Source organism: Coffea arabica, chromosome 8c (genome assembly GCF_036785885.1).
Source record: "Coffea arabica cultivar ET-39 chromosome 8c, Coffea Arabica ET-39 HiFi, whole genome shotgun sequence".
Taxonomy (NCBI): Eukaryota; Viridiplantae; Streptophyta; class Magnoliopsida; order Gentianales; family Rubiaceae; genus Coffea; species Coffea arabica.
The window spans coordinates 10,470,243-10,482,018 of NC_092325.1; positions in this window are offsets into that span (position 1 = coordinate 10,470,243).

The window sequence follows — 11,776 nt, forward strand, 5'->3', positions numbered from 1 at the left end:
TTGTGTCAGCTACATTTCCTATTTAGATTTGGAGTCTCCGTTTTAGTGGATTTTGTGCATTTGTTTGGTGATAATCGAGTAATTGTCTAATTTCTCCTCTTTTTTTTTTTTTTGGCCTTACGTGCAATTTGTGTCTTTGAGTCCTTTTTTTTTTTTTGGTCAAAAATCATTTGTATTGTATTAGTGTAGTAATCATTTATGTACGCATGTACAATTAAGAGACTACTGATTGTAAAATTTAGATGTGTCTCTATTTTAAGGTGCACACGAACTATATTTCGTATTTAAGATTGGCTAAATTATCTTTTTATTCCCCTGTGGTTTGATACTTTACCACATAATCCCCCTATGGTTTAATAATCTATATATAACCTCTTCATGGTTTGAGTTAAAATATCACCGTTAATTTTTTCGTTAAAACTAACGATCAATAGTAAAAAGTCAAAATCAAACTAATAAATTAACAAATTTATGCTTTTATTACTTCTTTTTTCCCTCCAAACGTAAAAAAGAAGAAATTGAAATAAAAACTACATACATAAGAACTGGAAAATACCATTAAAATTTTGATTTGAAAACCTATAATGATATTTGTAGTAAAAAAAATTGGTATTTTTGTTTCTTATTTATTTGTTTTATATTTCGCTTCCATCTTTTTTGTTTCTTATTTATTTATTTATTTATTTCCCTTCCATTTGTTTTGTAATTGGAGAAAGTTAATATTTTGTATTTTAAATTATAGATTTTCAAAATAATCTCTTCTCTTCCCAAGAGAGAGAGAGAGAGAGAGAAGAAAAAGAAAAAAAGTAATGATAGGGTGAATTTGTCAATTTATTAATTTGACTTTGACTTTTTACTATTAACTGTTAGTTTTAATAGAAAACTAATAGGGACACTTTAACTCAAACCATAAGAGAATTATATATAGGTTTTAAACTATAGGGGCTTATGTGGTAAAGCCCAAACCATAGAGGGTGAAAGGTATTGAACCCTTTAAGATTTGGTTTAGTAATGGTAAATCTTGTCAAACAGTTGCTAACATGATCAAGTTTTTTTTTTTTTTTTTGTGGGTCAAAAGTCATTCGTATTGTACCATTGTAATAATCATTTATATAAGCATGTACACTCATTTTAAGGCACATAAAAAACTATACTTCGCACATAGGATTTTGGTTTAGTTGAATGGTAAATTTTGTCAAACAATTGCTAACATGATTTTCCTATTTCTTTACATAAAAAGAAAACTACACTTACGAAAACAGGTTTGCAGCTTCCAACTATCTACAATTTTTTTGGTTGATCTTATTTACTACTTGGGATAATTGCAGAAACCTCCCTTGACTTTTATAGTAATAGCATTGACCTCCCCTATCAATTTTGAAATAGCACTGATCTCCCCTATCAAAAGTTGGAGGCAATTTAATAGGTAAAAGTGGGTCAATTTACTAAAGTACCCCTGACATGATTTAATTTTACCAAATGAATGTGATGAGTACTTTCATCAAACCCAACAAAACATTTGTTAATAACAATTACACTAAATTAACTATTTCTGCATAGTTTAACTAATTAACCAATTAACTAAATAACTAATAATCTAATTAATTAATAACTAATTATCTAATTAACTAATTAACTAATTAACTAATTGTTAATAGTTATTAACTAATCAAACTATTTCTGCATAATTAAACTAATTAACTAATTATCTAATTAACTATTAACTAATTAACTAATTATCTAATTAATTAATAAACTAATTAACTAATTTCTGTTTATCCAATTAACTTATCTCTATTTATCTAATTAACTAATTAACTAAAGTTGTTGTCTGTCCGAAACTAATAAATTATTTACATGTTAAACTAATTAACTAATTAGCTGCTTAACTAATTAACTACCTAATTATCTAATTAACTAATTAACTAATTATCTAATTTAGTTGTCTATCCGAAACTAACAAACTATTTGCATGTTAAGCTAATTAACTACTTAACTACTTAACTAATTAACTAAAGCTGTTGTTTATCCTAAACTAACAAACTATTTGCATGTTAAACTAATTAACTAATTAACTGCTTAACTAATTAACTAACTGATTATCCAATTAATTAATTAACTAATTTTTGTTTATCTAATTAACTAATTATCTAATTAACTAATTAACTAAATCTGTTGTCTGTCCGAAACTAACAAACTATTTGCATGTTAAACTAATTAACTAATTAACTACTTAACTAATTAATTATCTAATTATCTAATTAATTAATTAACTAATTAACTAATTTCTGTTTATCTAATTAACTAATTAACTAAAGCTATTGTCTATCCAAAACTAACAAACTATTTGCATGTTAAACTAATTAACTAATTAACTGCTTAACTAATTAACTAACTAATTATCTAATTAATTAATTATCTAATTAATTAATTAACTAATTAACTAAAGCTATTGTCTGTCTGAAACTAACAAACTATTTGTATGTTAAACTAATTAACTAATTAACTGCTTAACTAAATAACTAATTAATTAGCTGACTAATTAACAAACTATTTGCATGTTAAACTATATGCAGTACGCATTACCTATTTAAAGTATCGGCTCTTTATAGGTATTTTACTTTCAAACATTTAATTTATGATAAAAATATCAATGTTTGTAAGTAAAATTCAAAAAGTGTTACAAAAAATATCAATATTCTTACTTTCAAACATTTAATTTATGGCCCTATGCCCCTCTCTTTTTGTAAGAATATTACTGTAACACTTTTGAATTTTACTTACAAACATTGATGTTTGTATCATAAATTAAATGTTTGACAGTAAAATACCCATAAAGAGCCGATACTTTAAATAGGTAATGCGTACTGCATATAGTTTAACATGCAAATAGTCTGTTAATTAGTTAGTTAGTTAATTAGTTGATTAGTTAAGCAGTTAATTAGTTAATTAGTTTCACATGCAAATAGTTTGTTAGTTTCAGACAGACAACAGTTTTAGTTAATTAGTTAAGCAGTTAATTAGATAAATAGAAATTAGTTAATTAATTGATTAGATAATTACTTAATTAGATAATTAGTTAATTAGTTAATAATTAATCAGATAATTAGTTAATAGTTAATTAGTTTAACTATTAACAAATTAGATAATTAGTTAAGCAATTGTCAAGCAAGAAGAGGGCAAAATTGGAAGAAATTTCTTATCTCACTTCTACAAAAGTTGTCAGGGAGGTTTCTGCAACGAATTGTTACTGTTCAGGGGAGGTGAATGCAATTTCAAAACCTAGAGGGGAGGTCAGTGCAAATGTCAGAAATCTCAGGGGAGGTTTCTGCAATTATCCCTTACTACTTTTGAGAGCCAATACTAATTACTGCTAGCTCTTTTCAATTGCCAGCATCATTGCCTCTAGTATCGCTAAAGCATCAGCAGTTTTGGCCTCACGCATTCTTCGACTGGTAGTGCCCAAGTGACTTTGAGGATTCCCAATCCATCTCTCAATCTAATTCACAAACCAACTATACTTTTGATGCTGTCTGTGTTTTTAACAGTCAAAATCTTTTGCTGGTCACTTAAAGAATTAGCACAAGCTGCTTGTACATTGCTAGGATTGCTTCTTCTGTGGTTCTCCCTTGCCTGTTTACCTTTAGGAATCCCCCCCCTCCCCACCCAATCTTCTGTGGCTTTCCTGGAAATCCAGAATCTAGTTTGCTCATTATCATTGAAGCAACTTTCGTTCCTACCGTTGTGTGTTGGCCACAGCAGATTCAGAGTCAATGCAATATGCCTCCTTCCTTTTATTCCTTTTGACTACTTCCTAAAGTTGGATCCACCGTACTTGGAAGTTCCATGCATGACTGCTAATCCATCCCATTGTACAAAGACTGCATTCCTTGCATCTTGAACAGAAATGCAGGAGAAGAACATGTGTTCTATTGTTTCAATGTCCTCACCAGTCACCACACTTCTTGCATATAGAATTGCCTTTAACCATTCTTTTTTGCTTTTTTGCAGAACTTCATTTGCGGGGAATATATGGTTCAGACACTTCCATATGAAATGTTTGATTTTGTGTTGATATCAAGTCCCCATATATTTTTCCACAATCCTGCCATTAAACTATTACTGCTAGGCTTACTCCCATCAGTCTTGTCATTATCCTCCATCTGATTCTTTGACTTTTCCTGGGAATACCCAGAGATCACCATTTAAACCCCTGTAGAGTTGTGAACCTATCTTAATCTTATCCTTGCCACTAAAAAGATTTGAGGGGGTAACTCAAAATTGATCTGCAATCCTCTAGAGAGAATAAAGATTGAATTAATTTTTTATTCCATTCTTCAGCCAAACAATCAATTGATTCACTGTGTTTATTTCACAGAGACTTGGCTTTGCAACTGATAACTTCCCAGTTTTGGTTTGTGGTATCAATCTATCTTCCCAAATTTTGATACTTCTCCCATCACCTATAATTCTCCATGTCCCTTCTTCTATCAATTTGATAGCACTTTATATGTTCTACCATATCCGTGATACTCTTAGGAATGCATTAGGCCTTCAGAATTGAGGTTGTGGGAAAGTACTCTTTCATTATTTTGCTAACCAACAACTTTGGAGTAGTGAGAACTCTCCATTACTTGTTTGGCTAGCAAAATAGAATTAAATTGTTGCAAGTCCCTGAATCCCAATCATCCTTTGCCTTTGACTTCTGTGATTTTCTTCAATTGATCCAATGAATCTTCTTGTCACCCTAATCACTGCCCTACTAAAGCTTGGCCATATATAAGCACAGGTCTTTACAAATACCTTTTGACATCTTGAACACTGACATAGCATTATTCAGCATGATCATCGCAACTGATTTCAACAACACTTCTTTCCCATCTCGGCCTAGCATCTTCCCTTTCCATTCGAGCAGTTTTCCTTTAATGTATCCCAAAACCTGATTCTTTGATCTTCCAATCACCAATGGTTGTCCTAGATATTTTCCTTGATGCACTCTTTGAATTCCTCCCAATTGTTGTAGCAGCTCATAAGCTTGGCTGTTCTTTGTATTCTGGCTGAAAACAAAAGTTGATTTCTTATCCTGATGCTTTTTCAAGTAGTTGAGAATTCTCCTAATCTCCCTTGCATCCTTTTTTGAAGCTTTGCAAGAGACTAAGGAATCATTAGTGAAGAATAAGTGGGACAGTTTTTGTCCTTTCCTTGAAATTATGAGCCCTGTTATTTTCTTTCGTTCACTTGCATGCTTGAACAAACTAGTAAATCCCTCAGTACAAATGAGAAATAGATATGGGGAGAGGATCCCTTGCCTGATTCCTCTTGAAGGCACAAGAGATCAAAGTGGCAGAGAGAAAGGAAAGGAATGTGTGATTCCTCTTTAAGGGAGAGGACACAACCAAGTTTATCACTATCAATATTAAAGGAATAAGACACAGAATTCGGGCAATTCATAATCCATAAAATCCAAACAAAGTCCCGCCTTTTTTTTGGATAAAAAGAAATTAATAGTTTTCAAAAAAAAAAAAAAGGAATGGATATCGACTTTAAAAATTAAAACAGGACTTAAAATTGTGACTATTTCGGCCTAAAAGACATTCTAAAAAAAATTTTTTGAAAAAAAAAAAGGTAAATTGCTACTTGATATTGGTTTTATGTATCAAGCCACCAAAAGGTTTCTGAAAAAAAATGAGAAAAACTTTTTTAAATGGCTAGATCTTTAAAAATAAGAGAAAAATGTTGGGGAGTCATAGTTGGTGAAAGAGAAAACAAAGATTTGATTGGCTCGAAACTAAAGGTGCGTTTGATAAAACTGAATTTGAAATCTAAAATCTTAAGTTTAAATATATTAAATTATTGAATTGTTAAGTATTAAATCTAATACATGGAGTACATATCATATCCAGTGATAAGGGAATAGCTTATCACCTAATTTTAGAAACAAGTTTTGTTTAGAAAATTTAGTGCCACTTAATTAATTCAGATGTTCAATTTTTTATTATCAAATAATCTAAATATATTAAAATCTAATTCCATTAAATTTAAGTGCTGAATTGGGTTATCAAACAGGTCCTAAGACATATTTTCAACATAATCTAAATTAGTTGCAAGATTTAATCAAAATTTTCTAATATAACTCTCCAACCTATCACATTTGGACGTTTTCTGTATGAATGCAAAACCTTAAACTTCGGGGATATCGAAAGGGATAAAATTTTCATCTAAGATCTAATTGCTACCAATGCATGAATTGGGAAGCCCAAAATAATCCTTTGAAGGTATTGTGAGTAATGCAAAATAAGACTTGAAGAAAAGAATTATTAGACATGTAATCAGTATGATAAAGATGTCATTTATTAATGCATAAATAGTTTAAGTACATATAAAATCTCTAAAAGTGATTATCATTAGGGCGTACATACTTTCATTTTCTTATAAGGATGTGTTTCCTCATATTTCATCCTTAAGTTTCTCACTAAGTTTTGACAATTCTTTTGCAGAGATGTTTTCATAATGATTTTTTCAGGGTTTATGTTGCATGCAATTTTTAGTTGCGAGTGGACTCAAAACCCGATACTCCCAACACAAGTCTCAAATCCTTACCAATTGAGTCACGTGAATATATGAATATTATTTATGAATATTATCTTAATAATCAAAGTTCATTTAAAACTTTCTCACTCATCACTAAAAAATGTGGATGCCTCCCCATTTTAGTCTTTCAGGTGTCATTAGCAAGATAGATATGTCCAATGTAAATATTTCTAACCATTCAATGCCTATCTCACAACTAGGGAAAATTGCTAAAATATAGGATAAGCATAGGATGTCAATGTTACCTTGGCTAGATAATTAGGTAGTTAGAATAAAATCAAAGTTTAGGAGATTCTATAACTTTCAAATTTATAGCATCTGCAATCTTGGTATTTTCCATTAGAGGATATTTTGATTGTAGTTCTATATTCTAGGATTTTCCACATATATAGGTATGCATATTTTTTTTTTAAATTTTTTTTCTGATTACAATTATGTAGGGGTAAAATTTTCCTTCAAGACTGATTTGATGATATCGCATTATATCCATAGCATATTTAATTAAATAAAAAATGGATATTGAGGAGGTGATTTTTGGTTGGTAACTAGACCGACCTGGATCAGTCCTCTCTGGGATGAAGTGAGGTGAACTCCTGTGTCCGAAGTGAACCTCCTCGTCCGAAGTGAGTGGCGGGGCTTCTCCCCTGGTATCACTCCGACGATCAAGTTAGTATGAGAACGAGAATAATGAGAATGAGTTAATGAACAGTGTGCTTACTTGGTGGGAGTATGAGTGAGGTATTTATAGGAGAGTAGAGGACAGAGCGGAGGGCTTACGCTGGTGGGACCCACCCTCTGGTCATTACGGCTCTGTCCCGTGTCAGGAGGTCTGACTCTGACACTGTAGCTGTCTTGGGTATGATGACGGGGAGTATTGTGTAGGTGCCATTAAGTGCCTCCAGTGCTTTTCAGGTAAAGCACTGGTCCTGGGTGATGTCAGATGGTTCGACATCATCAGCGTGCAGCTGAGGCGGGGGTGCCGAGGTCGGCTACACAGTATGCTATGGAAACGGCCGAGGCCGAGCTCAGGGATGATGTCCGGGACACGGATGAGCTCCGATGAGGGACGAGGTGAGTCCACCTCGGCCACTCGGGATGGCCGAGGTGAGCATCCTCAATAAGCCCCCCAAGCCTCGGATGCTCCGAGCAAGGGAGGTGCCGAGGCTTCCTAGTGCTGAAGTCATGAAGAGTCGAGGCTCCGAAACCGCTCCGGAAGATGCGGGGACTCGACACGTGGACGAGTCAGTTGATAGGACGTGGTCACTGATAACCGTCGCGTCGTGAAGTAGTGGGACGTTTCGTGCAGAAGGTGTCAGTCGAAAGGACGGGGCATTAATGAGGAGAGAGGGAGGCGTGACGTTTTGAATTCGATCGTGATCGTCTTTTCGTATTCTTGCCGCCTCTTCGGATTCTGGCTCTCCACTATAAATAGGTGGTCCCTTTCACCGCATGGCCCATCACTTTGTTTCTTCGCTTGTGACTTGCAAAATTTGTGAGCGTAGCCGAGATCAATCCTGCCAGCCGAGATCACAGCCGAAGTCATCCACTTCGTCCAGTTCGGTATACAATAGTAAGTATCCCTTTTTCTTCTTGTCTTGTCTTTCACATATGGCCAAAACGGCTAAAACCCACAAAGAAACCGTGACCCCGAGCTACCAGACCGAGGTGAGGGCGGATTCTGAGGAAGAAGCGACGACGTCCAGTTCGGAGGGGTCGGCACAGAGTTCCGAGGAAGGATCGACCGAAGTGAGAGTCGGCGAGGCAGGCTCGGGATTGGAATCGTCCGAGATGAGCGAGGGTGGTTCCGAGGTCGAGTACAATACCGAGCTCGGGACCGAGATACCCCATGACGAGGGCGTGCCGGAGCCAGTTGCTCCAGTGGACGTAGCCAACATCAACTTCGGCCAGATGCCGAAGTTTAGGAGTCGAGTGGGAAGGGATAGGGCCGAGAAGGTGGTAGACAAGTACCCCTTCCGGCCGTGGTATGAAGTTTTGCCGCCCGAGGTGGATGACACAGCCGCGGAACCCCCCTTTGGCATGGTGGCCGTCTACATTCAACAGCTGGAGGCCGGGCTGAGGATGCCGACGTCGAGGTTCCTCCGGGACTTACTTCGTCACTTCCAGGTGAGAATCACCCAACTCACCCCGAATGCGATCCGCATCATTGTGGGGTTTGAGATGCTGTGCCGACATCAGGAGGTGACTCACTCCGTCGATCTCTTCCGCCGATGCTACACCCTCAAGGCGCACGCGACTGATAAGGGATGGTTTTATGTTGGCAACCGGAACAATGCCATCCCGAAGTTGGTGATCGGTGCTCCCATCTCGATCAAGAACTGGAAGCGCGACTACTTTTTCGTGCCCGGAGTGGACTTTCCGAGGGGTTTTTGGTGGAGGCCAATTAAGGCGAAGGCCGACCCCTCAGCGGGGGATGCCGAAGAGGAGTCCTTCCAGAAGCTGATGAAGTCGGGACTTCGGCTATTCAGCCATGACTACCCCGAAGCCGTGCTCGTGGATGGGGGGATAAGTCGAGCCGTGATCAATACTACCAAAGCTCCCTTCTTTTCCACTGAACTTGAGAAGCCTTGTAATTTTCTTTCATGACTTTTCTTTTCACTTCGGCTAAGGCATATGATAATATTTATTTCTTGTGCAGTGACTAAACTGTCTGACCTCGTCGTCTCCGGCTCGTCCGAAGTGGCCAAGAGGCAGAAGAGGAAAAGTTCGGACGAGACGTCGGCGCCTCCGCCAAAGAAGAAGTCACAAGGACCAGCCGCTAAGACTTCAGCGCCCAAAGGCACTTCCACCAAGGCTGGCCAGAGCAGCTCGGCCACTACGGCTACTGGGTCCACCTCGTCTGCGCCAGAGGGAGTTCCCCTTGGAGTTGTTAAAATAGTCACACCTCCTTCTGGCCGAGGTAAGCAGCTGAAGCCTCCGGTTAATCCGGTGTCGGGGACCTCGCTATGGAATCGTTTCCATAGCCCCCCAGTGTTTTCCGGAGACGAGAAGACGCACTCCGGCAATCATTGGTGTCCGAACTGGAAGATTTCGGTCAACGACAGGTGCCAACACCCTCGGGTCGCTCAGGAGCTAATAATGCACTCCATTCTGCCAAGGGATTTGGAGTTCATGAAGAAGCTGAGCCCGGCCGAGCTGGTTCAAAGTCTGATGGTGACCACGGCTTCCACCTCAGCCTTCGCGGCCGAGATGGCACACCGATATTGTGCTCTGGTCGATGAGCAGGACACCGGCAAGCTACAGAATCAGATCTCCAAGTTGGAGAAACAACTGGCGGTGTCCGAGTCTGAGAAGGCCGAGCTTGAAAGGCGGCTTAAGGAGGCCGAGGTGAAGGATGAGGAGGCCGTGGCTACTGTCAACAGTCTCAGATCGGCTCTCGAAGAAGAGCAGAAGAGGGGGGACGAGGCGAAGAAGTCCCACCAGCAAGCCCTTGACAGTGCTGGAGCCTCGGCGGTGGACGAATTCCGGAGGTCTGAGGCCTTCACCAGGGATCTCGGCCAACTGCTCACTCCGAACTTCATGTTTGGCTTCACATCAGCCATAGACGAGGCTGCAGCTCATCTCGCTCCCGAAGCCTTGGAGTTTCTGAAAAATCATACCAGTTACAACGAGGACTCCAAGGAATTGTGCGACCGGATGGCTGAGGGCCTCCAGGCTGGAAGGAACCTGGCCGAGGTCCAGGCCGAGTTCAACAAATGGCTGTCCGAAATCGACGAAGTGTTCGAGGGGGTTGAAGAGGAAGAAACTGGAGAGGATGCCGGGGGAGACGAAGCCGGAGGGGACGTCGGCAAAGAGCCTGGAGATGAAGTTCACCCCGGCGGAAAGGAGGCCGAAGAGATGGATGCCCAGGAGGGAGTCAAGACCGGGGATGCAGCCGATACGGGGGTTTAGGCTTGTAGGCTTCAAGGGGGTGGCCGAGGTGAAGTGTCTAGTAGCACTTCGACTTCGGCCTTGTATTTTTTGTAATACTTCTATTGAATGAAAGTCTGTTTCTTTTCATCTCAGCTCTTTAATTTCTTGTTTCTTGCTTTGACTTCATCCCTTGCTTGTCCTCCTTATTTTTTAACTGCGTAATAACGATGTTGAAAAATAACATAATAGCCGAAGTCATAGCTTGGCAAGATAACTGGATAGAGTCAACTTTGATGAAATAACCGAATGGAGTCATAACTTCAAGCATAATACAACCTAAGGTTCTCGGCGTGCCAAAACCTCGGCACTAATGAGCCATCTCTGTAGCTCAGTTTACAATACCCTTTAGGGTCAGATTCCACAACTCGGTAAGGGCCTTCCCATTTCGGGCACAGTTTTCCTTGAGGTTCAGCTCGGCTGACTGAATTTTTTCTGAGAACCAAGTCTCCCGGACGGAATCTACGATGTCTGACACGGGCATTGTAATAGCGTGCCAGTGTGTTCTTGTATGAAGCTATCCGGGCTGAGGCGAGGTCCCTTCGTTCTTCGACGAGGTCGAGGTCCAGCTGCCTCTCTTCGTCGTTCACCTCGGCGGCATAGGCTGCCAGCCGAGGGCTGGGAGTAAGGATCTCAGCCGGGATGACAGCTTCGGCGTCATAGGTCAGGGAGAATGGGGTCTCTTGTGTCGCTGACCTCGGCGTGGTCCGATATGACCACAAGACACTGGGGAGTTCCTCCACCCAAGATGACCCAACTTGGTGTAGTCGGGTCTTGAGGCCATGCAGGAGAGTCCGGTTGAAGTTTTCTGCTTGACCATTGGCCTGGGGGTGGCCAACCGAAGTGAAGTGTTGCTTGATGCCGAGGTTCTCGCACCAGGTCTTGAATGGATTCTCGGCAAATTGTCTCCCATTGTCCGAGATGATGATCTGAGGTATGCCGAAGCGGCAGACAATGCACTTCCAAAAGAATTTTTGAATGGCCAGCCCCGAGATGGTCCGAAGTGGCTCGGCCTCGACCCACTTAGTGAAGTAGTCCACAGCAGTCACAAGGAAGGTATAGCCCCCGACCGCTTTAGGGAAAGGACCTATGATATCTGTCCCCCATTGCTCGAATGGCCAAGGTGAAGTGATGGGGACCATGAAATTTGAGGGCTGGTGATGCTCGGGTGCATGGACTTGGCAGGAAGGACAGCCGAGAACGAGGTCCTGGGCGTCTTGCCGAAGTGATGGCCAGAAGTATCCAAGGAGCATAGTCT